This window comes from Anomaloglossus baeobatrachus, unplaced genomic scaffold, assembly GCF_048569485.1.
Source record: "Anomaloglossus baeobatrachus isolate aAnoBae1 unplaced genomic scaffold, aAnoBae1.hap1 Scaffold_4634, whole genome shotgun sequence".
Lineage (NCBI taxonomy): Eukaryota > Metazoa > Chordata > Amphibia > Anura > Aromobatidae > Anomaloglossus > Anomaloglossus baeobatrachus.
Window position 1 is genome coordinate 1 of NW_027443976.1, and position 23,964 is coordinate 23,964.

General features: G+C 46.5%; 14 non-coding genes and 1 pseudogene across 14 annotated transcripts; all 15 read left to right on the top strand.

The window, feature by feature from the left end:
* The first annotated feature begins 1,316 nt into the window (after positions 1–1,316).
* On the top strand, positions 1,317–1,507 carry LOC142280883 (U2 spliceosomal RNA). Its single transcript, XR_012743065.1, has one exon. It is a non-coding gene; the product is annotated as a U2 spliceosomal RNA (small nuclear RNA).
* A 1,387-nt stretch (positions 1,508–2,894) lies between these two features.
* LOC142280895 (U2 spliceosomal RNA) lies at positions 2,895–3,085 on the top strand. Its single transcript, XR_012743076.1, has one exon. It is a non-coding gene; the product is annotated as a U2 spliceosomal RNA (small nuclear RNA).
* A 1,387-nt stretch (positions 3,086–4,472) lies between these two features.
* LOC142280901 (U2 spliceosomal RNA) lies at positions 4,473–4,663 on the top strand. The gene has a single exon (XR_012743081.1). It is a non-coding gene; the product is annotated as a U2 spliceosomal RNA (small nuclear RNA).
* Positions 4,664–6,050: 1,387 nt separating this feature from the next.
* LOC142280902 (U2 spliceosomal RNA) lies at positions 6,051–6,241 on the top strand. The gene has a single exon (XR_012743082.1). It is a non-coding gene; the product is annotated as a U2 spliceosomal RNA (small nuclear RNA).
* A 1,387-nt stretch (positions 6,242–7,628) lies between these two features.
* Positions 7,629–7,819, top strand: LOC142280903 (U2 spliceosomal RNA). The gene has a single exon (XR_012743083.1). It is a non-coding gene; the product is annotated as a U2 spliceosomal RNA (small nuclear RNA).
* Positions 7,820–9,206: 1,387 nt separating this feature from the next.
* Positions 9,207–9,397, top strand: LOC142280884 (U2 spliceosomal RNA). The gene has a single exon (XR_012743066.1). It is a non-coding gene; the product is annotated as a U2 spliceosomal RNA (small nuclear RNA).
* A 1,387-nt stretch (positions 9,398–10,784) lies between these two features.
* LOC142280885 (U2 spliceosomal RNA) lies at positions 10,785–10,975 on the top strand. The gene has a single exon (XR_012743067.1). It is a non-coding gene; the product is annotated as a U2 spliceosomal RNA (small nuclear RNA).
* Positions 10,976–12,362: 1,387 nt separating this feature from the next.
* On the top strand, positions 12,363–12,553 carry LOC142280886 (U2 spliceosomal RNA). Its single transcript, XR_012743068.1, has one exon. It is a non-coding gene; the product is annotated as a U2 spliceosomal RNA (small nuclear RNA).
* Positions 12,554–13,940: 1,387 nt separating this feature from the next.
* On the top strand, positions 13,941–14,131 carry LOC142280887 (U2 spliceosomal RNA). The gene has a single exon (XR_012743069.1). It is a non-coding gene; the product is annotated as a U2 spliceosomal RNA (small nuclear RNA).
* Positions 14,132–15,518: 1,387 nt separating this feature from the next.
* Positions 15,519–15,709, top strand: LOC142280889 (U2 spliceosomal RNA). Its single transcript, XR_012743070.1, has one exon. It is a non-coding gene; the product is annotated as a U2 spliceosomal RNA (small nuclear RNA).
* Positions 15,710–17,096: 1,387 nt separating this feature from the next.
* LOC142280890 (U2 spliceosomal RNA) lies at positions 17,097–17,287 on the top strand. Its single transcript, XR_012743071.1, has one exon. It is a non-coding gene; the product is annotated as a U2 spliceosomal RNA (small nuclear RNA).
* A 1,387-nt stretch (positions 17,288–18,674) lies between these two features.
* On the top strand, positions 18,675–18,865 carry LOC142280891 (U2 spliceosomal RNA). The gene has a single exon (XR_012743072.1). It is a non-coding gene; the product is annotated as a U2 spliceosomal RNA (small nuclear RNA).
* A 1,387-nt stretch (positions 18,866–20,252) lies between these two features.
* On the top strand, positions 20,253–20,443 carry LOC142280892 (U2 spliceosomal RNA). Its single transcript, XR_012743073.1, has one exon. It is a non-coding gene; the product is annotated as a U2 spliceosomal RNA (small nuclear RNA).
* Positions 20,444–21,824: 1,381 nt separating this feature from the next.
* LOC142280900 (U2 spliceosomal RNA) lies at positions 21,825–21,928 on the top strand (annotated as a pseudogene).
* Positions 21,929–22,673: 745 nt separating this feature from the next.
* On the top strand, positions 22,674–22,869 carry LOC142280899 (U2 spliceosomal RNA). Its single transcript, XR_012743080.1, has one exon. It is a non-coding gene; the product is annotated as a U2 spliceosomal RNA (small nuclear RNA).
* Positions 22,870–23,964: the final 1,095 nt, after the last annotated feature.

Sequence of the window (23,964 nt, forward strand, 5' to 3'; positions counted from 1 at the left end):
AAGCATACGTCTTCATATGCACCTCAATTTGGCCCATTCACTTTTCACACTTCCTCCTTTTGTTTTTTATCTTTCACACTTTTGACTTTCTTTATTCATCCAAATAGCAAACTCATCACCACTCAACCTGACCAACTCGGCTATGTCCCCGTGCTGCAGTTCTCTGTCTTATCTAGATCATTTGCAATTGAATGGAATAGATCCCTTTTGGACAAAGTGGATTCACCTGCTGCTGCAGTGACCACAGGTGTGATAACATCTAGAATTGGCATCTGGTGCGATCTCTCCGCTTCCACTCCAAAGAAAGTTACCTGTTTATTCCTATCATGCATTGGTTTTTGGGGTTTTCTTTGAGTAATGATGATCTCTTTAGTAGTCTGTTGGCGCCCTCTCCTGGAGGAATAGTTTGCTTGCTCTTGGACATTCTAAAAGAGAGGTCATGATAGACATTGAGCTTCTGAGCTCAATTGGGGACAGTCATGGGTGATGAATGTTTGCAACCTACTGCGAAGCCTCATACCGCAATATAAGGAACGTCAAATACTAAGAAAGGGCGGCCTATGAAAGAATTACTACTTTCAATAAGTACACTTAAACGGCTAATTGGGAATAGAAAAACTGTAAAAAGCCCTCTGAGAAAGCCCCCCTCTAACCTTTGATAGTAAGCTTTTCTGTAGTCTGCCTGTTGATGTATTTTCCGTTTGAACTGTGCACAACATGAAGAGACGGAACACTGGCGGCTTGTCACAATGCCCCCCGATGACATCACAATAGCGCTGCTGCCTAGAAAACAAGCTGCGCAGAAGAAGTTGTTCTTTGGGTGGGAGGGTGGGCTAGTGGAAGGAGGGGGCAATCTCTTTTTTTCCCGGGTGGTAGGGGGATGACAGGAGAAGGGAAGCGGGTGGTGAGAAAGGTACAGAGGGCAGGGTTTGGGGGCTGGGAAGGAAAGGGAAAAGATTAGGGTTTGGGGATGATGAAAGGGCTTTCTACGGGTAAGGATGGCAAAGGGTGGCAGTGACGGAAAGTCAGGCAACCTGTCCTGTCCGTCTTTTTGTATCGTGAATTGGAAAGACTGCAAGGGGGAGGGGAGTTGCTTGCGCCCTAAAGGAGGAGTTATTCAGATTCATTGCAGTGGGCGGCGGCTGCAAAACGCACCATTCTTCTTGTTTTGGCTCTGCAAAGCAGCCTTTTCAAGGGTTGGCTTGGGTGACAAAATGTCTTGTGTAGGCGTGGGTTTGTCTCCCTCTCGCTCTCTCTCCCTAAGATGTGTCCGGCATAGGCCAGGGTGCCACTCGAGGCCCAAACCAATTCTGGTTATCGCTTCTCGGCCTTTTGGCTAAGATCAAGTGTAGTATCTGTTCTTATCAGTTTAATATCTGATACGTCCCCTATCTGGGGACCATATATTAAATGGATTTTTAGAACAGGGAGATGGAAAAAGAGCTTGCTCTGTCCACTCCACGCATTGACCTGGTATTGCAGTACCTCCAGGAACGGTGCACCCCTTCTTAACCCAGTTTCCAAAAGCAGAACTCAATTCACCTGATTCATATTAGCCCGATTTAATGAATTGGAAGAAAGCATACGTCTTCATATGCACCTCAATTTGGCCCATTCACTTTTCACACTTCCTCCTTTTGTTTTTTATCTTTCACACTTTTGACTTTCTTTATTCATCCAAATAGCAAACTCATCACCACTCAACCTGACCAACTCGGCTATGTCCCCGTGCTGCAGTTCTCTGTCTTATCTAGATCATTTGCAATTGAATGGAATAGATCCCTTTTGGACAAAGTGGATTCACCTGCTGCTGCAGTGACCACAGGTGTGATAACATCTAGAATTGGCATCTGGTGCGATCTCTCCGCTTCCACTCCAAAGAAAGTTACCTGTTTATTCCTATCATGCATTGGTTTTTGGGGTTTTCTTTGAGTAATGATGATCTCTTTAGTAGTCTGTTGGCGCCCTCTCCTGGAGGAATAGTTTGCTTGCTCTTGGACATTCTAAAAGAGAGGTCATGATAGACATTGAGCTTCTGAGCTCAATTGGGGACAGTCATGGGTGATGAATGTTTGCAACCTACTGCGAAGCCTCATACCGCAATATAAGGAACGTCAAATACTAAGAAAGGGCGGCCTATGAAAGAATTACTACTTTCAATAAGTACACTTAAACGGCTAATTGGGAATAGAAAAACTGTAAAAAGCCCTCTGAGAAAGCCCCCCTCTAACCTTTGATAGTAAGCTTTTCTGTAGTCTGCCTGTTGATGTATTTTCCGTTTGAACTGTGCACAACATGAAGAGACGGAACACTGGCGGCTTGTCACAATGCCCCCCGATGACATCACAATAGCGCTGCTGCCTAGAAAACAAGCTGCGCAGAAGAAGTTGTTCTTTGGGTGGGAGGGTGGGCTAGTGGAAGGAGGGGGCAATCTCTTTTTTTCCCGGGTGGTAGGGGGATGACAGGAGAAGGGAAGCGGGTGGTGAGAAAGGTACAGAGGGCAGGGTTTGGGGGCTGGGAAGGAAAGGGAAAAGATTAGGGTTTGGGGATGATGAAAGGGCTTTCTACGGGTAAGGATGGCAAAGGGTGGCAGTGACGGAAAGTCAGGCAACCTGTCCTGTCCGTCTTTTTGTATCGTGAATTGGAAAGACTGCAAGGGGGAGGGGAGTTGCTTGCGCCCTAAAGGAGGAGTTATTCAGATTCATTGCAGTGGGCGGCGGCTGCAAAACGCACCATTCTTCTTGTTTTGGCTCTGCAAAGCAGCCTTTTCAAGGGTTGGCTTGGGTGACAAAATGTCTTGTGTAGGCGTGGGTTTGTCTCCCTCTCGCTCTCTCTCCCTAAGATGTGTCCGGCATAGGCCAGGGTGCCACTCGAGGCCCAAACCAATTCTGGTTATCGCTTCTCGGCCTTTTGGCTAAGATCAAGTGTAGTATCTGTTCTTATCAGTTTAATATCTGATACGTCCCCTATCTGGGGACCATATATTAAATGGATTTTTAGAACAGGGAGATGGAAAAAGAGCTTGCTCTGTCCACTCCACGCATTGACCTGGTATTGCAGTACCTCCAGGAACGGTGCACCCCTTCTTAACCCAGTTTCCAAAAGCAGAACTCAATTCACCTGATTCATATTAGCCCGATTTAATGAATTGGAAGAAAGCATACGTCTTCATATGCACCTCAATTTGGCCCATTCACTTTTCACACTTCCTCCTTTTGTTTTTTATCTTTCACACTTTTGACTTTCTTTATTCATCCAAATAGCAAACTCATCACCACTCAACCTGACCAACTCGGCTATGTCCCCGTGCTGCAGTTCTCTGTCTTATCTAGATCATTTGCAATTGAATGGAATAGATCCCTTTTGGACAAAGTGGATTCACCTGCTGCTGCAGTGACCACAGGTGTGATAACATCTAGAATTGGCATCTGGTGCGATCTCTCCGCTTCCACTCCAAAGAAAGTTACCTGTTTATTCCTATCATGCATTGGTTTTTGGGGTTTTCTTTGAGTAATGATGATCTCTTTAGTAGTCTGTTGGCGCCCTCTCCTGGAGGAATAGTTTGCTTGCTCTTGGACATTCTAAAAGAGAGGTCATGATAGACATTGAGCTTCTGAGCTCAATTGGGGACAGTCATGGGTGATGAATGTTTGCAACCTACTGCGAAGCCTCATACCGCAATATAAGGAACGTCAAATACTAAGAAAGGGCGGCCTATGAAAGAATTACTACTTTCAATAAGTACACTTAAACGGCTAATTGGGAATAGAAAAACTGTAAAAAGCCCTCTGAGAAAGCCCCCCTCTAACCTTTGATAGTAAGCTTTTCTGTAGTCTGCCTGTTGATGTATTTTCCGTTTGAACTGTGCACAACATGAAGAGACGGAACACTGGCGGCTTGTCACAATGCCCCCCGATGACATCACAATAGCGCTGCTGCCTAGAAAACAAGCTGCGCAGAAGAAGTTGTTCTTTGGGTGGGAGGGTGGGCTAGTGGAAGGAGGGGGCAATCTCTTTTTTTCCCGGGTGGTAGGGGGATGACAGGAGAAGGGAAGCGGGTGGTGAGAAAGGTACAGAGGGCAGGGTTTGGGGGCTGGGAAGGAAAGGGAAAAGATTAGGGTTTGGGGATGATGAAAGGGCTTTCTACGGGTAAGGATGGCAAAGGGTGGCAGTGACGGAAAGTCAGGCAACCTGTCCTGTCCGTCTTTTTGTATCGTGAATTGGAAAGACTGCAAGGGGGAGGGGAGTTGCTTGCGCCCTAAAGGAGGAGTTATTCAGATTCATTGCAGTGGGCGGCGGCTGCAAAACGCACCATTCTTCTTGTTTTGGCTCTGCAAAGCAGCCTTTTCAAGGGTTGGCTTGGGTGACAAAATGTCTTGTGTAGGCGTGGGTTTGTCTCCCTCTCGCTCTCTCTCCCTAAGATGTGTCCGGCATAGGCCAGGGTGCCACTCGAGGCCCAAACCAATTCTGGTTATCGCTTCTCGGCCTTTTGGCTAAGATCAAGTGTAGTATCTGTTCTTATCAGTTTAATATCTGATACGTCCCCTATCTGGGGACCATATATTAAATGGATTTTTAGAACAGGGAGATGGAAAAAGAGCTTGCTCTGTCCACTCCACGCATTGACCTGGTATTGCAGTACCTCCAGGAACGGTGCACCCCTTCTTAACCCAGTTTCCAAAAGCAGAACTCAATTCACCTGATTCATATTAGCCCGATTTAATGAATTGGAAGAAAGCATACGTCTTCATATGCACCTCAATTTGGCCCATTCACTTTTCACACTTCCTCCTTTTGTTTTTTATCTTTCACACTTTTGACTTTCTTTATTCATCCAAATAGCAAACTCATCACCACTCAACCTGACCAACTCGGCTATGTCCCCGTGCTGCAGTTCTCTGTCTTATCTAGATCATTTGCAATTGAATGGAATAGATCCCTTTTGGACAAAGTGGATTCACCTGCTGCTGCAGTGACCACAGGTGTGATAACATCTAGAATTGGCATCTGGTGCGATCTCTCCGCTTCCACTCCAAAGAAAGTTACCTGTTTATTCCTATCATGCATTGGTTTTTGGGGTTTTCTTTGAGTAATGATGATCTCTTTAGTAGTCTGTTGGCGCCCTCTCCTGGAGGAATAGTTTGCTTGCTCTTGGACATTCTAAAAGAGAGGTCATGATAGACATTGAGCTTCTGAGCTCAATTGGGGACAGTCATGGGTGATGAATGTTTGCAACCTACTGCGAAGCCTCATACCGCAATATAAGGAACGTCAAATACTAAGAAAGGGCGGCCTATGAAAGAATTACTACTTTCAATAAGTACACTTAAACGGCTAATTGGGAATAGAAAAACTGTAAAAAGCCCTCTGAGAAAGCCCCCCTCTAACCTTTGATAGTAAGCTTTTCTGTAGTCTGCCTGTTGATGTATTTTCCGTTTGAACTGTGCACAACATGAAGAGACGGAACACTGGCGGCTTGTCACAATGCCCCCCGATGACATCACAATAGCGCTGCTGCCTAGAAAACAAGCTGCGCAGAAGAAGTTGTTCTTTGGGTGGGAGGGTGGGCTAGTGGAAGGAGGGGGCAATCTCTTTTTTTCCCGGGTGGTAGGGGGATGACAGGAGAAGGGAAGCGGGTGGTGAGAAAGGTACAGAGGGCAGGGTTTGGGGGCTGGGAAGGAAAGGGAAAAGATTAGGGTTTGGGGATGATGAAAGGGCTTTCTACGGGTAAGGATGGCAAAGGGTGGCAGTGACGGAAAGTCAGGCAACCTGTCCTGTCCGTCTTTTTGTATCGTGAATTGGAAAGACTGCAAGGGGGAGGGGAGTTGCTTGCGCCCTAAAGGAGGAGTTATTCAGATTCATTGCAGTGGGCGGCGGCTGCAAAACGCACCATTCTTCTTGTTTTGGCTCTGCAAAGCAGCCTTTTCAAGGGTTGGCTTGGGTGACAAAATGTCTTGTGTAGGCGTGGGTTTGTCTCCCTCTCGCTCTCTCTCCCTAAGATGTGTCCGGCATAGGCCAGGGTGCCACTCGAGGCCCAAACCAATTCTGGTTATCGCTTCTCGGCCTTTTGGCTAAGATCAAGTGTAGTATCTGTTCTTATCAGTTTAATATCTGATACGTCCCCTATCTGGGGACCATATATTAAATGGATTTTTAGAACAGGGAGATGGAAAAAGAGCTTGCTCTGTCCACTCCACGCATTGACCTGGTATTGCAGTACCTCCAGGAACGGTGCACCCCTTCTTAACCCAGTTTCCAAAAGCAGAACTCAATTCACCTGATTCATATTAGCCCGATTTAATGAATTGGAAGAAAGCATACGTCTTCATATGCACCTCAATTTGGCCCATTCACTTTTCACACTTCCTCCTTTTGTTTTTTATCTTTCACACTTTTGACTTTCTTTATTCATCCAAATAGCAAACTCATCACCACTCAACCTGACCAACTCGGCTATGTCCCCGTGCTGCAGTTCTCTGTCTTATCTAGATCATTTGCAATTGAATGGAATAGATCCCTTTTGGACAAAGTGGATTCACCTGCTGCTGCAGTGACCACAGGTGTGATAACATCTAGAATTGGCATCTGGTGCGATCTCTCCGCTTCCACTCCAAAGAAAGTTACCTGTTTATTCCTATCATGCATTGGTTTTTGGGGTTTTCTTTGAGTAATGATGATCTCTTTAGTAGTCTGTTGGCGCCCTCTCCTGGAGGAATAGTTTGCTTGCTCTTGGACATTCTAAAAGAGAGGTCATGATAGACATTGAGCTTCTGAGCTCAATTGGGGACAGTCATGGGTGATGAATGTTTGCAACCTACTGCGAAGCCTCATACCGCAATATAAGGAACGTCAAATACTAAGAAAGGGCGGCCTATGAAAGAATTACTACTTTCAATAAGTACACTTAAACGGCTAATTGGGAATAGAAAAACTGTAAAAAGCCCTCTGAGAAAGCCCCCCTCTAACCTTTGATAGTAAGCTTTTCTGTAGTCTGCCTGTTGATGTATTTTCCGTTTGAACTGTGCACAACATGAAGAGACGGAACACTGGCGGCTTGTCACAATGCCCCCCGATGACATCACAATAGCGCTGCTGCCTAGAAAACAAGCTGCGCAGAAGAAGTTGTTCTTTGGGTGGGAGGGTGGGCTAGTGGAAGGAGGGGGCAATCTCTTTTTTTCCCGGGTGGTAGGGGGATGACAGGAGAAGGGAAGCGGGTGGTGAGAAAGGTACAGAGGGCAGGGTTTGGGGGCTGGGAAGGAAAGGGAAAAGATTAGGGTTTGGGGATGATGAAAGGGCTTTCTACGGGTAAGGATGGCAAAGGGTGGCAGTGACGGAAAGTCAGGCAACCTGTCCTGTCCGTCTTTTTGTATCGTGAATTGGAAAGACTGCAAGGGGGAGGGGAGTTGCTTGCGCCCTAAAGGAGGAGTTATTCAGATTCATTGCAGTGGGCGGCGGCTGCAAAACGCACCATTCTTCTTGTTTTGGCTCTGCAAAGCAGCCTTTTCAAGGGTTGGCTTGGGTGACAAAATGTCTTGTGTAGGCGTGGGTTTGTCTCCCTCTCGCTCTCTCTCCCTAAGATGTGTCCGGCATAGGCCAGGGTGCCACTCGAGGCCCAAACCAATTCTGGTTATCGCTTCTCGGCCTTTTGGCTAAGATCAAGTGTAGTATCTGTTCTTATCAGTTTAATATCTGATACGTCCCCTATCTGGGGACCATATATTAAATGGATTTTTAGAACAGGGAGATGGAAAAAGAGCTTGCTCTGTCCACTCCACGCATTGACCTGGTATTGCAGTACCTCCAGGAACGGTGCACCCCTTCTTAACCCAGTTTCCAAAAGCAGAACTCAATTCACCTGATTCATATTAGCCCGATTTAATGAATTGGAAGAAAGCATACGTCTTCATATGCACCTCAATTTGGCCCATTCACTTTTCACACTTCCTCCTTTTGTTTTTTATCTTTCACACTTTTGACTTTCTTTATTCATCCAAATAGCAAACTCATCACCACTCAACCTGACCAACTCGGCTATGTCCCCGTGCTGCAGTTCTCTGTCTTATCTAGATCATTTGCAATTGAATGGAATAGATCCCTTTTGGACAAAGTGGATTCACCTGCTGCTGCAGTGACCACAGGTGTGATAACATCTAGAATTGGCATCTGGTGCGATCTCTCCGCTTCCACTCCAAAGAAAGTTACCTGTTTATTCCTATCATGCATTGGTTTTTGGGGTTTTCTTTGAGTAATGATGATCTCTTTAGTAGTCTGTTGGCGCCCTCTCCTGGAGGAATAGTTTGCTTGCTCTTGGACATTCTAAAAGAGAGGTCATGATAGACATTGAGCTTCTGAGCTCAATTGGGGACAGTCATGGGTGATGAATGTTTGCAACCTACTGCGAAGCCTCATACCGCAATATAAGGAACGTCAAATACTAAGAAAGGGCGGCCTATGAAAGAATTACTACTTTCAATAAGTACACTTAAACGGCTAATTGGGAATAGAAAAACTGTAAAAAGCCCTCTGAGAAAGCCCCCCTCTAACCTTTGATAGTAAGCTTTTCTGTAGTCTGCCTGTTGATGTATTTTCCGTTTGAACTGTGCACAACATGAAGAGACGGAACACTGGCGGCTTGTCACAATGCCCCCCGATGACATCACAATAGCGCTGCTGCCTAGAAAACAAGCTGCGCAGAAGAAGTTGTTCTTTGGGTGGGAGGGTGGGCTAGTGGAAGGAGGGGGCAATCTCTTTTTTTCCCGGGTGGTAGGGGGATGACAGGAGAAGGGAAGCGGGTGGTGAGAAAGGTACAGAGGGCAGGGTTTGGGGGCTGGGAAGGAAAGGGAAAAGATTAGGGTTTGGGGATGATGAAAGGGCTTTCTACGGGTAAGGATGGCAAAGGGTGGCAGTGACGGAAAGTCAGGCAACCTGTCCTGTCCGTCTTTTTGTATCGTGAATTGGAAAGACTGCAAGGGGGAGGGGAGTTGCTTGCGCCCTAAAGGAGGAGTTATTCAGATTCATTGCAGTGGGCGGCGGCTGCAAAACGCACCATTCTTCTTGTTTTGGCTCTGCAAAGCAGCCTTTTCAAGGGTTGGCTTGGGTGACAAAATGTCTTGTGTAGGCGTGGGTTTGTCTCCCTCTCGCTCTCTCTCCCTAAGATGTGTCCGGCATAGGCCAGGGTGCCACTCGAGGCCCAAACCAATTCTGGTTATCGCTTCTCGGCCTTTTGGCTAAGATCAAGTGTAGTATCTGTTCTTATCAGTTTAATATCTGATACGTCCCCTATCTGGGGACCATATATTAAATGGATTTTTAGAACAGGGAGATGGAAAAAGAGCTTGCTCTGTCCACTCCACGCATTGACCTGGTATTGCAGTACCTCCAGGAACGGTGCACCCCTTCTTAACCCAGTTTCCAAAAGCAGAACTCAATTCACCTGATTCATATTAGCCCGATTTAATGAATTGGAAGAAAGCATACGTCTTCATATGCACCTCAATTTGGCCCATTCACTTTTCACACTTCCTCCTTTTGTTTTTTATCTTTCACACTTTTGACTTTCTTTATTCATCCAAATAGCAAACTCATCACCACTCAACCTGACCAACTCGGCTATGTCCCCGTGCTGCAGTTCTCTGTCTTATCTAGATCATTTGCAATTGAATGGAATAGATCCCTTTTGGACAAAGTGGATTCACCTGCTGCTGCAGTGACCACAGGTGTGATAACATCTAGAATTGGCATCTGGTGCGATCTCTCCGCTTCCACTCCAAAGAAAGTTACCTGTTTATTCCTATCATGCATTGGTTTTTGGGGTTTTCTTTGAGTAATGATGATCTCTTTAGTAGTCTGTTGGCGCCCTCTCCTGGAGGAATAGTTTGCTTGCTCTTGGACATTCTAAAAGAGAGGTCATGATAGACATTGAGCTTCTGAGCTCAATTGGGGACAGTCATGGGTGATGAATGTTTGCAACCTACTGCGAAGCCTCATACCGCAATATAAGGAACGTCAAATACTAAGAAAGGGCGGCCTATGAAAGAATTACTACTTTCAATAAGTACACTTAAACGGCTAATTGGGAATAGAAAAACTGTAAAAAGCCCTCTGAGAAAGCCCCCCTCTAACCTTTGATAGTAAGCTTTTCTGTAGTCTGCCTGTTGATGTATTTTCCGTTTGAACTGTGCACAACATGAAGAGACGGAACACTGGCGGCTTGTCACAATGCCCCCCGATGACATCACAATAGCGCTGCTGCCTAGAAAACAAGCTGCGCAGAAGAAGTTGTTCTTTGGGTGGGAGGGTGGGCTAGTGGAAGGAGGGGGCAATCTCTTTTTTTCCCGGGTGGTAGGGGGATGACAGGAGAAGGGAAGCGGGTGGTGAGAAAGGTACAGAGGGCAGGGTTTGGGGGCTGGGAAGGAAAGGGAAAAGATTAGGGTTTGGGGATGATGAAAGGGCTTTCTACGGGTAAGGATGGCAAAGGGTGGCAGTGACGGAAAGTCAGGCAACCTGTCCTGTCCGTCTTTTTGTATCGTGAATTGGAAAGACTGCAAGGGGGAGGGGAGTTGCTTGCGCCCTAAAGGAGGAGTTATTCAGATTCATTGCAGTGGGCGGCGGCTGCAAAACGCACCATTCTTCTTGTTTTGGCTCTGCAAAGCAGCCTTTTCAAGGGTTGGCTTGGGTGACAAAATGTCTTGTGTAGGCGTGGGTTTGTCTCCCTCTCGCTCTCTCTCCCTAAGATGTGTCCGGCATAGGCCAGGGTGCCACTCGAGGCCCAAACCAATTCTGGTTATCGCTTCTCGGCCTTTTGGCTAAGATCAAGTGTAGTATCTGTTCTTATCAGTTTAATATCTGATACGTCCCCTATCTGGGGACCATATATTAAATGGATTTTTAGAACAGGGAGATGGAAAAAGAGCTTGCTCTGTCCACTCCACGCATTGACCTGGTATTGCAGTACCTCCAGGAACGGTGCACCCCTTCTTAACCCAGTTTCCAAAAGCAGAACTCAATTCACCTGATTCATATTAGCCCGATTTAATGAATTGGAAGAAAGCATACGTCTTCATATGCACCTCAATTTGGCCCATTCACTTTTCACACTTCCTCCTTTTGTTTTTTATCTTTCACACTTTTGACTTTCTTTATTCATCCAAATAGCAAACTCATCACCACTCAACCTGACCAACTCGGCTATGTCCCCGTGCTGCAGTTCTCTGTCTTATCTAGATCATTTGCAATTGAATGGAATAGATCCCTTTTGGACAAAGTGGATTCACCTGCTGCTGCAGTGACCACAGGTGTGATAACATCTAGAATTGGCATCTGGTGCGATCTCTCCGCTTCCACTCCAAAGAAAGTTACCTGTTTATTCCTATCATGCATTGGTTTTTGGGGTTTTCTTTGAGTAATGATGATCTCTTTAGTAGTCTGTTGGCGCCCTCTCCTGGAGGAATAGTTTGCTTGCTCTTGGACATTCTAAAAGAGAGGTCATGATAGACATTGAGCTTCTGAGCTCAATTGGGGACAGTCATGGGTGATGAATGTTTGCAACCTACTGCGAAGCCTCATACCGCAATATAAGGAACGTCAAATACTAAGAAAGGGCGGCCTATGAAAGAATTACTACTTTCAATAAGTACACTTAAACGGCTAATTGGGAATAGAAAAACTGTAAAAAGCCCTCTGAGAAAGCCCCCCTCTAACCTTTGATAGTAAGCTTTTCTGTAGTCTGCCTGTTGATGTATTTTCCGTTTGAACTGTGCACAACATGAAGAGACGGAACACTGGCGGCTTGTCACAATGCCCCCCGATGACATCACAATAGCGCTGCTGCCTAGAAAACAAGCTGCGCAGAAGAAGTTGTTCTTTGGGTGGGAGGGTGGGCTAGTGGAAGGAGGGGGCAATCTCTTTTTTTCCCGGGTGGTAGGGGGATGACAGGAGAAGGGAAGCGGGTGGTGAGAAAGGTACAGAGGGCAGGGTTTGGGGGCTGGGAAGGAAAGGGAAAAGATTAGGGTTTGGGGATGATGAAAGGGCTTTCTACGGGTAAGGATGGCAAAGGGTGGCAGTGACGGAAAGTCAGGCAACCTGTCCTGTCCGTCTTTTTGTATCGTGAATTGGAAAGACTGCAAGGGGGAGGGGAGTTGCTTGCGCCCTAAAGGAGGAGTTATTCAGATTCATTGCAGTGGGCGGCGGCTGCAAAACGCACCATTCTTCTTGTTTTGGCTCTGCAAAGCAGCCTTTTCAAGGGTTGGCTTGGGTGACAAAATGTCTTGTGTAGGCGTGGGTTTGTCTCCCTCTCGCTCTCTCTCCCTAAGATGTGTCCGGCATAGGCCAGGGTGCCACTCGAGGCCCAAACCAATTCTGGTTATCGCTTCTCGGCCTTTTGGCTAAGATCAAGTGTAGTATCTGTTCTTATCAGTTTAATATCTGATACGTCCCCTATCTGGGGACCATATATTAAATGGATTTTTAGAACAGGGAGATGGAAAAAGAGCTTGCTCTGTCCACTCCACGCATTGACCTGGTATTGCAGTACCTCCAGGAACGGTGCACCCCTTCTTAACCCAGTTTCCAAAAGCAGAACTCAATTCACCTGATTCATATTAGCCCGATTTAATGAATTGGAAGAAAGCATACGTCTTCATATGCACCTCAATTTGGCCCATTCACTTTTCACACTTCCTCCTTTTGTTTTTTATCTTTCACACTTTTGACTTTCTTTATTCATCCAAATAGCAAACTCATCACCACTCAACCTGACCAACTCGGCTATGTCCCCGTGCTGCAGTTCTCTGTCTTATCTAGATCATTTGCAATTGAATGGAATAGATCCCTTTTGGACAAAGTGGATTCACCTGCTGCTGCAGTGACCACAGGTGTGATAACATCTAGAATTGGCATCTGGTGCGATCTCTCCGCTTCCACTCCAAAGAAAGTTACCTGTTTATTCCTATCATGCATTGGTTTTTGGGGTTTTCTTTGAGTAATGATGATCTCTTTAGTAGTCTGTTGGCGCCCTCTCCTGGAGGAATAGTTTGCTTGCTCTTGGACATTCTAAAAGAGAGGTCATGATAGACATTGAGCTTCTGAGCTCAATTGGGGACAGTCATGGGTGATGAATGTTTGCAACCTACTGCGAAGCCTCATACCGCAATATAAGGAACGTCAAATACTAAGAAAGGGCGGCCTATGAAAGAATTACTACTTTCAATAAGTACACTTAAACGGCTAATTGGGAATAGAAAAACTGTAAAAAGCCCTCTGAGAAAGCCCCCCTCTAACCTTTGATAGTAAGCTTTTCTGTAGTCTGCCTGTTGATGTATTTTCCGTTTGAACTGTGCACAACATGAAGAGACGGAACACTGGCGGCTTGTCACAATGCCCCCCGATGACATCACAATAGCGCTGCTGCCTAGAAAACAAGCTGCGCAGAAGAAGTTGTTCTTTGGGTGGGAGGGTGGGCTAGTGGAAGGAGGGGGCAATCTCTTTTTTTCCCGGGTGGTAGGGGGATGACAGGAGAAGGGAAGCGGGTGGTGAGAAAGGTACAGAGGGCAGGGTTTGGGGGCTGGGAAGGAAAGGGAAAAGATTAGGGTTTGGGGATGATGAAAGGGCTTTCTACGGGTAAGGATGGCAAAGGGTGGCAGTGACGGAAAGTCAGGCAACCTGTCCTGTCCGTCTTTTTGTATCGTGAATTGGAAAGACTGCAAGGGGGAGGGGAGTTGCTTGCGCCCTAAAGGAGGAGTTATTCAGATTCATTGCAGTGGGCGGCGGCTGCAAAACGCACCATTCTTCTTGTTTTGGCTCTGCAAAGCAGCCTTTTCAAGGGTTGGCTTGGGTGACAAAATGTCTTGTGTAGGCGTGGGTTTGTCTCCCTCTCGCTCTCTCTCCCTAAGATGTGTCCGGCATAGGCCAGGGTGCCACTCGAGGCCCAAACCAATTCTGGTTATCGCTTCTCGGCCTTTTGGCTAAGATCAAGTGTAGTATCTGTTCTTATCAGTTTAATATCTGATACGTCCCCTATCTGGGGACCATATATTAAATGGATTTTTAGAACAGGGAGATGGAAAAAGAGCTTGCTCTGTCCACTCCACGCATTGACCTGGTATTGCAGTACCTCCAGGAACGGTGCACCCCTTCTTAACCCAGTTTCCAAAAGCAGAACTCAATTCACCTGATTCATATTAGCCCGATTTAATGAATTGGAAGAAAGCATACGTCTTCATATGCACCTCAATTTGGCCCATTCACTTTTCACACTTCCTCCTTTTGTTTTTTATCTTTCACACTTTTGACTTTCTTTATTCATCCAAATAGCAAACTCATCACCACTCAACCTGACCAACTCGGCTATGTCCCCGTGCTGCAGTTCTCTGTCTTATCTAGATCATTTGCAATTGAATGGAATAGATCCCTTTTGGACAAAGTGGATTCACCTGCTGCTGCAGTGACCACAGGTGTGATAACATCTAGAATTGGCATCTGGTGCGATCTCTCCGCTTCCACTCCAAAGAAAGTTACCTGTTTATTCCTATCATGCATTGGTTTTTGGGGTTTTCTTTGAGTAATGATGATCTCTTTAGTAGTCTGTTGGCGCCCTCTCCTGGAGGAATAGTTTGCTTGCTCTTGGACATTCTAAAAGAGAGGTCATGATAGACATTGAGCTTCTGAGCTCAATTGGGGACAGTCATGGGTGATGAATGTTTGCAACCTACTGCGAAGCCTCATACCGCAATATAAGGAACGTCAAATACTAAGAAAGGGCGGCCTATGAAAGAATTACTACTTTCAATAAGTACACTTAAACGGCTAATTGGGAATAGAAAAACTGTAAAAAGCCCTCTGAGAAAGCCCCCCTCTAACCTTTGATAGTAAGCTTTTCTGTAGTCTGCCTGTTGATGTATTTTCCGTTTGAACTGTGCACAACATGAAGAGACGGAACACTGGCGGCTTGTCACAATGCCCCCCGATGACATCACAATAGCGCTGCTGCCTAGAAAACAAGCTGCGCAGAAGAAGTTGTTCTTTGGGTGGGAGGGTGGGCTAGTGGAAGGAGGGGGCAATCTCTTTTTTTCCCGGGTGGTAGGGGGATGACAGGAGAAGGGAAGCGGGTGGTGAGAAAGGTACAGAGGGCAGGGTTTGGGGGCTGGGAAGGAAAGGGAAAAGATTAGGGTTTGGGGATGATGAAAGGGCTTTCTACGGGTAAGGATGGCAAAGGGTGGCAGTGACGGAAAGTCAGGCAACCTGTCCTGTCCGTCTTTTTGTATCGTGAATTGGAAAGACTGCAAGGGGGAGGGGAGTTGCTTGCGCCCTAAAGGAGGAGTTATTCAGATTCATTGCAGTGGGCGGCGGCTGCAAAACGCACCATTCTTCTTGTTTTGGCTCTGCAAAGCAGCCTTTTCAAGGGTTGGCTTGGGTGACAAAATGTCTTGTGTAGGCGTGGGTTTGTCTCCCTCTCGCTCTCTCTCCCTAAGATGTGTCCGGCATAGGCCAGGGTGCCACTCGAGGCCCAAACCAATTCTGGTTATCGCTTCTCGGCCTTTTGGCTAAGATCAAGTGTAGTATCTGTTCTTATCAGTTTAATATCTGATACGTCCCCTATCTGGGGACCATATATTAAATGGATTTTTAGAACAGGGAGATGGAAAAAGAGCTTGCTCTGTCCACTCCACGCATTGACCTGGTATTGCAGTACCTCCAGGAACGGTGCACCCCTTCTTAACCCAGTTTCCAAAAGCAGAACTCAATTCACCTGATTCATATTAGCCCGATTTAATGAATTGGAAGAAAGCATACGTCTTCATATGCACCTCAATTTGGCCCATTCACTTTTCACACTTCCTCCTTTTGTTTTTTATCTTTCACACTTTTGACTTTCTTTATTCATCCAAATAGCAAACTCATCACCACTCAACCTGACCAACTCGGCTATGTCCCCGTGCTGCAGTTCTCTGTCTTATCTAGATCATTTGCAATTGAATGGAATAGATCCCTTTTGGACAAAGTGGATTCACCTGCTGCTGCAGTGACCACAGGTGTGATAACATCTAGAATTGGCATCTGGTGCGATCTCTCCGCTTCCACTCCAAAGAAAGTTACCTGTTTATTCCTATCATGCATTGGTTTTTGGGGTTTTCTTTGAGTAATGATGATCTCTTTAGTAGTCTGTTGGCGCCCTCTCCTGGAGGAATAGTTTGCTTGCTCTTGGACATTCTAAAAGAGAGGTCATGATAGACATTGAGCTTCTGAGCTCAATTGGGGACAGTCATGGGTGATGAATGTTTGCAACCTACTGCGAAGCCTCATACCGCAATATAAGGAACGTCAAATACTAAGAAAGGGCGGCCTATGAAAGAATTACTACTTTCAATAAGTACACTTAAACGGCTAATTGGGAATAGAAAAACTGTAAAAAGCCCTCTGAGAAAGCCCCCCTCTAACCTTTGATAGTAAGCTTTTCTGTAGTCTGCCTGTTGATGTATTTTCCGTTTGAACTGTGCACAACATGAAGAGACGGAACACTGGCGGCTTGTCACAATGCCCCCCGATGACATCACAATAGCGCTGCTGCCTAGAAAACAAGCTGCGCAGAAGAAGTTGTTCTTTGGGTGGGAGGGTGGGCTAGTGGAAGGAGGGGGCAATCTCTTTTTTTCCCGGGTGGTAGGGGGATGACAGGAGAAGGGAAGCGGGTGGTGAGAAAGGTACAGAGGGCAGGGTTTGGGGGCTGGGAAGGAAAGGGAAAAGATTAGGGTTTGGGGATGATGAAAGGGCTTTCTACGGGTAAGGATGGCAAAGGGTGGCAGTGACGGAAAGTCAGGCAACCTGTCCTGTCCGTCTTTTTGTATCGTGAATTGGAAAGACTGCAAGGGGGAGGGGAGTTGCTTGCGCCCTAAAGGAGGAGTTATTCAGATTCATTGCAGTGGGCGGCGGCTGCAAAACGCACCATTCTTCTTGTTTTGGCTCTGCAAAGCAGCCTTTTCAAGGGTTGGCTTGGGTGACAAAATGTCTTGTGTAGGCGTGGGTTTGTCTCCCTCTCGCTCTCTCTCCCTAAGATGTGTCCGGCATAGGCCAGGGTGCCACTCGAGGCCCAAACCAATTCTGGTTATCGCTTCTCGGCCTTTTGGCTAAGATCAAGTGTAGTATCTGTTCTTATCAGTTTAATATCTGATACGTCCCCTATCTGGGGACCATATATTAAATGGATTTTTAGAACAGGGAGATGGAAAAAGAGCTTGCTCTGTCCACTCCACGCATTGACCTGGTATTGCAGTACCTCCAGGAACGGTGCACCCCTTCTTAACCCAGTTTCCAAAAGCAGAACTCAATTCACCTGATTCATATTAGCCCGATTTAATGAATTGGAAGAAAGCATACGTCTTCATATGCACCTCAATTTGGCCCATTCACTTTTCACACTTCCTCCTTTTGTTTTTTATCTTTCACACTTTTGACTTTCTTTATTCATCCAAATAGCAAACTCATCACCACTCAACCTGACCAACTCGGCTATGTCCCCGTGCTGCAGTTCTCTGTCTTATCTAGATCATTTGCAATTGAATGGAATAGATCCCTTTTGGACAAAGTGGATTCACCTGCTGCTGCAGTGACCACAGGTGTGATAACATCTAGAATTGGCATCTGGTGCGATCTCTCCGCTTCCACTCCAAAGAAAGTTACCTGTTTATTCCTATCATGCATTGGTTTTTGGGGTTTTCTTTGAGTAATGATGATCTCTTTAGTAGTCTGTTGGCGCCCTCTCCTGGAGGAATAGTTTGCTTGCTCTTGGACATTCTAAAAGAGAGGTCATGATAGACATTGAGCTTCTGAGCTCAATTGGGGACAGTCATGGGTGATGAATGTTTGCAACCTACTGCGAAGCCTCATACCGCAATATAAGGAACGTCAAATACTAAGAAAGGGCGGCCTATGAAAGAATTACTACTTTCAATAAGTACACTTAAACGGCTAATTGGGAATAGAAAAACTGTAAAAAGCCCTCTGAGAAAGCCCCCCTCTAACCTTTGATAGTAAGCTTTTCTGTAGTCTGCCTGTTGATGTATTTTCCGTTTGAACTGTGCACAACATGAAGAGACGGAACACTGGCGGCTTGTCACAATGCCCCCCGATGACATCACAATAGCGCTGCTGCCTAGAAAACAAGCTGCGCAGAAGAAGTTGTTCTTTGGGTGGGAGGGTGGGCTAGTGGAAGGAGGGGGCAATCTCTTTTTTTCCCGGGTGGTAGGGGGATGACAGGAGAAGGGAAGCGGGTGGTGAGAAAGGTACAGAGGGCAGGGTTTGGGGGCTGGGAAGGAAAGGGAAAAGATTAGGGTTTGGGGATGATGAAAGGGCTTTCTACGGGTAAGGATGGCAAAGGGTGGCAGTGACGGAAAGTCAGGCAACCTGTCCTGTCCGTCTTTTTGTATCGTGAATTGGAAAGACTGCAAGGGGGAGGGGAGTTGCTTGCGCCCTAATGGAGGAGTTATTCAGATTCATTGCAGTGGGCGGCGGCTGCAAAACGCACCATTCTTCTTGTTTTGGCTCTGCAAAGCAGCCTTTTCAAGGGTTGGCTTGGGTGACAAAATGTCTTGTGTAGGCGTGGGTTTGTCTCCCTCTCGCTCTCTCTCCCTAAGATGTGTCCGGCATAGGCCAGGGTGCCACTCGAGGCCCAAACCAATTCTGGTTATCGCTTCTCGGCCTTTTGGCTAAGATCAAGTGTAGTATCTGTTCTTATCAGTTTAATATCTGATACGTCCCCTATCTGGGGACCATATATTAAATGGATTTTTAGAACAGGGAGATGGAAAAAGAGCTTGCTCTGTCCACTCCACGCATTGACCTGGTATTGCAGTACCTCCAGGAACGGTGCACCCCTTCTTAACCCAGTTTCCAAAAGCAGAACTCAATTCACCTGATTCATATTAGCCCGATTTAATGAATTGGAAGAAAGCATACGTCTTCATATGCACCTCAATTTGGCCCATTCACTTTTCACACTTCCTCCTTTTGTTTTTTATCTTTCACACTTTTGACTTTCTTTATTCATCCAAATAGCAAACTCATCACCACTCAACCTGACCAACTCGGCTATGTCCCCGTGCTGCAGTTCTCTGTCTTATCTAGATCATTTGCAATTGAATGGAATAGATCCCTTTTGGACAAAGTGGATTCACCTGCTGCTGCAGTGACCACAGGTGTGATAACATCTAGAATTGGCATCTGGTGCGATCTCTCCGCTTCCACTCCAAAGAAAGTTACCTGTTTATTCCTATCATGCATTGGTTTTTGGGGTTTTCTTTGAGTAATGATGATCTCTTTAGTAGTCTGTTGGCGCCCTCTCCTGGAGGAATAGTTTGCTTGCTCTTGGACATTCTAAAAGAGAGGTCATGATAGACATTGAGCTTCTGAGCTCAATTGGGGACAGTCATGGGTGATGAATGTTTGCAACCTACTGCGAAGCCTCATACCGCAATATAAGGAACGTCAAATACTAAGAAAGGGCGGCCTATGAAAGAATTACTACTTTCAATAAGTACACTTAAACGGCTAATTGGGAATAGAAAAACTGTAAAAAGCCCTCTGAGAAAGCCCCCCTCTAACCTTTGATAGTAAGCTTTTCTGTAGTCTGCCTGTTGATGTATTTTCCGTTTGAACTGTGCACAACATGAAGAGACGGAACACTGGCGGCTTGTCACAATGCCCCCCGATGACATCACAATAGCGCTGCTGCCTAGAAAACAAGCTGCGCAGAAGAAGTTGTTCTTTGGGTGGGAGGGTGGGCTAGTGGAAGGAGGGGGCAATCTCTTTTTTTCCCGGGTGGTAGGGGGATGACAGGAGAAGGGAAGCGGGTGGTGAGAAAGGTACAGAGGGCAGGGTTTGGGGGCTGGGAAGGAAAGGGAAAAGATTAGGGTTTGGGGATGATGAAAGGGCTTTCTACGGGTAAGGATGGCAAAGGGTGGCAGTGACGGAAAGTCAGGCAACCTGTCCTGTCCGTCTTTTTGTATCGTGAATTGGAAAGACTGCAAGGGGGAGGGGAGTTGCTTGCGCCCTAAAGGAGGAGTTATTCAGATTCATTGCAGTGGGCGGCGGCTGCAAAACGCACCATTCTTCTTGTTTTGGCTCTGCAAAGCAGCCTTTTCAAGGGTTGGCTTGGGTGACAAAATGTCTTGTGTAGGCGTGGGTTTGTCTCCCTCTCGCTCTCTCTCCCTAAGATGTGTCCGGCATAGGCCAGGGTGCCACTCGAGGCCCAAACCAATTCTGGTTATCGCTTCTCGGCCTTTTGGCTAAGATCAAGTGTAGTATCTGTTCTTATCAGTTTAATATCTGATACGTCCCCTATCTGGGGACCATATATTAAATGGATTTTTAGAACAGGGAGATGGAAAAAGAGCTTGCTCTGTCCACTCCACGCATTGACCTGGTATTGCAGTACCTCCAGGAACGGTGCACCCCTTCTTAACCCAGTTTCCAAAAGCAGAACTCAATTCACCTGATTCATATTAGCCCGATTTAATGAATTGGAAGAAAGCATACGTCTTCATATGCACCTCAATTTGGCCCATTCACTTTTCACACTTCCTCCTTTTGTTTTTTATCTTTCACACTTTTGACTTTCTTTATTCATCCAAATAGCAAACTCATCACCACTCAACCTGACCAACTCGGCTATGTCCCCGTGCTGCAGTTCTCTGTCTTATCTAGATCATTTGCAATTGAATGGAATAGATCCCTTTTGGACAAAGTGGATTCACCTGCTGCTGCAGTGACCACAGGTGTGATAACATCTAGAATTGGCATCTGGTGCGATCTCTCCGCTTCCACTCCAAAGAAAGTTACCTGTTTATTCCTATCATGCATTGGTTTTTGGGGTTTTCTTTGAGTAATGATGATCTCTTTAGTAGTCTGTTGGCGCCCTCTCCTGGAGGAATAGTTTGCTTGCTCTTGGACATTCTAAAAGAGAGGTCATGATAGACATTGAGCTTCTGAGCTCAATTGGGGACAGTCATGGGTGATGAATGTTTGCAACCTACTGCGAAGCCTCATACCGCAATATAAGGAACGTCAAATACTAAGAAAGGGCGGCCTATGAAAGAATTACTACTTTCAATAAGTACACTTAAACGGCTAATTGGGAATAGAAAAACTGTAAAAAGCCCTCTGAGAAAGCCCCCTCTAACCTTTGATAGTAAGCTTTTCTGTAGTCTGCCTGTTGATGTATTTTCCGTTTGAACTGTGCACAACATGAAGAGACGGAACACTGGCGGCTTGTCACAATGCCCCCGATGACATCACAATAGCGCTGCTGCCTAGAAAACAAGCTGCGCAGAAGAAGTTGTTCTTTGGGTGGGAGGGTGGGCTAGTGGAAGGAGGGGGCAATCTCTTTTTTTCCCGGGTGGTAGGGGGATGACAGGAGAAGGAAGCGGGTGGTGAGAAAGGTACAGAGGGCAGGTTTGGGGGCTGGAAGGAAAGGGAAAAGATTAGGGTTTGGGGATGATGAAAGGGCTTTCTACGGGTAAGGATGGCAAAGGGTGGCAGTGACGGAAAGTCAGGCAACCTGTCCTGTCCGTCTTTTTGTATCGTGAATTGGAAAGACTGCAAGGGGGAGGGGAGTTGCTTGCGCCCTAAAGGAGGAGTTATTCAGATTCATTGCAGTGGGCGGCGGCTGCAAAACGCACCATTCTTCTTGTTTTTGCTCTGCAAAGCAGCCTTTTCAAGGGTTGGCTTGGGTGACAAAATGTCTTGTGTAGGCGTGGGTTTGTCTCCCTCTCGCTCTCTCTCCCTAAGATGTGTCCGGCATAGGCCAGGGTGCCACTCGAGGCCCAAACCATTCTGGTTATCGCTTCTCGGCCTTTTGGCTAAGATCAAGTGTAGTATCTGTTCTTATCAGTTTAATATCTGATACGTCCCCTATCTGACCTTAGTACAATGATGCAATGCACACTGGAAGGTTGCGCTTGTTAGTACTTTGAGAGGATAGTATATCCATCCAGAGGAAACCATGACCCTACCAGGATCGAGGCTATTAGACTGAGTAAGTGTGGGGGTTATGGTGCAATGTGCCCCAGGAATGGACACCCTGGAGGGAGTCTGAACTTGCTAGGTTGGGACCCTGGTAAGCCTCAGACTCTGTCGCACGCCGCGCCTTGCCTATTCATACTTTCCAAGCATATTGCCCTATCCCGGCCTTCTGGCTAAGAAGGGAAATTTTTATAATCCCGGTCGGAGGTCCGGTCAGCTTTGGGCTGAGAAACCAACACCCGGTTGGAGGTCCGGGTCAGCTTTGGCTGAGAAACCAACACCCGGTTGGAGGTCCGGTTAGCCTTGGGCTGAGAAACCAACACCCGGTTGGAGGTCCGGTCAGTCTTGGGCTGAGAAACCAACACCCGGTTGGAGGTCCGGTCAGCCTTGGGCTGAGAAACCAACACCGGTTGACGGTCCGGGCAGTCTCGGCTGCGAAACCAACGACTAGTAGCTCCCTACTCCACTTGGGTAAGATGCCTCGGTGGACGCTGGGAGCAACAACAAGGCTCAACCAGGCTTCGGCTTGGGGGAGCACCGAAGATCCCTGACCCTCGCTGTGGCCTTCTGGCTCAGAGGGACGGGGTTGATTTTTGGGGATCCTCTTCTCACGGAGGGGTCCACACGAATCCTAGCCTTTGCACTGTTTTTGGTGTGACTTCGGTCATGCATTTTTGCGGTGCTTTGGAAAGCTTCATTAAATCAAAAATCTGTTCTTATCAGTTTAATATCTGATACGTCCCCTATCTGGGGACCATATATTAAATGGATTTTTAGAACAGGGAGATGGAAAAAGAGCTTGCTCTGTCCACTCCACGCATTGACCTGGTATTGCAGTACCTCCAGGAACGGTGCACCCCTTCTTAACCCAGTTTCCAAAAGCAGAACTCAATTCACCTGATTCATATTAGCCCGATTTAATGAATTGGAAGAAAGCATACGTCTTCATATGCACCTCAATTTGGCCCATTCACTTTTCACACTTCCTCCTTTTGTTTTTTATCTTTCACACTTTTGACTTTCTTTATTCATCCAAATAGCAAACTCATCACCACTCAACCTGACCAACTCGGCTATGTCCCCGTGCTGCAGTTCTCTGTCTTATCTAGATCATTTGCAATTGAATGGAATAGATCCCTTTTGGACAAAGTGGATTCACCTGCTGCTGCAGTGACCACAGGTGTGATAAGATCTAGAATTGGCATCTGGTGCGATCTCTCCGCTTCCACTCCAAAGAAAGTTACCTGTTTATTCCTATCATGCATTGGTTTTTGGGGTTTTCTTTGAGTAATGATGATCTCTTTAGTAGTCTGTTGGCGCCCTCTCCTGGAGGAATAGTTTGCTTGCTCTTGGACATTCTAAAAGAGAGGTCATGATAGACATTGAGCTTCTGAGCTCAATTGGGGACAGTCATGGGTGATGAATGTTTGCAACCTACTGCGAAGCCTCATACCGCAATATAAGGAACGTCAAATACTAAGAAAGGGCGGCCTATGAAAGAATTACTACTTTCAATAAGTACACTTAAACGGCTAATTGGGAATAGAAAAACTGTAAAAAGCCCTCTGAGAAAGCCCCCCTCTAACCTTTGATAGTAAGCTTTTCTGTAGTCTGCCTGTTGATGTATTTTCCGTTTGAACTGTGCACAACATGAAGAGACGGAACACTGGCGGCTTGTCACAATGCCCCCCGATGACATCACAATAGCGCTGCTGCCTAGAAAACAAGCTGCGCAGAAGAAGTTGTTCTTTGGGTGGGAGGGTGGGCTAGTGGAAGGAGGGGGCAATCTCTTTTTTTCCCGGGTGGTAGGGGGATGACAGGAGAAGGGAAGCGGGTGGTGAGAAAGGTACAGAGGGCAGGGTTTGGGGGCTGGGAAGGAAAGGGAAAAGATTAGGGTTTGGGGATGATGAAAGGGCTTTCTACGGGTAAGGATGGCAAAGGGTGGCAGTGACGGAAA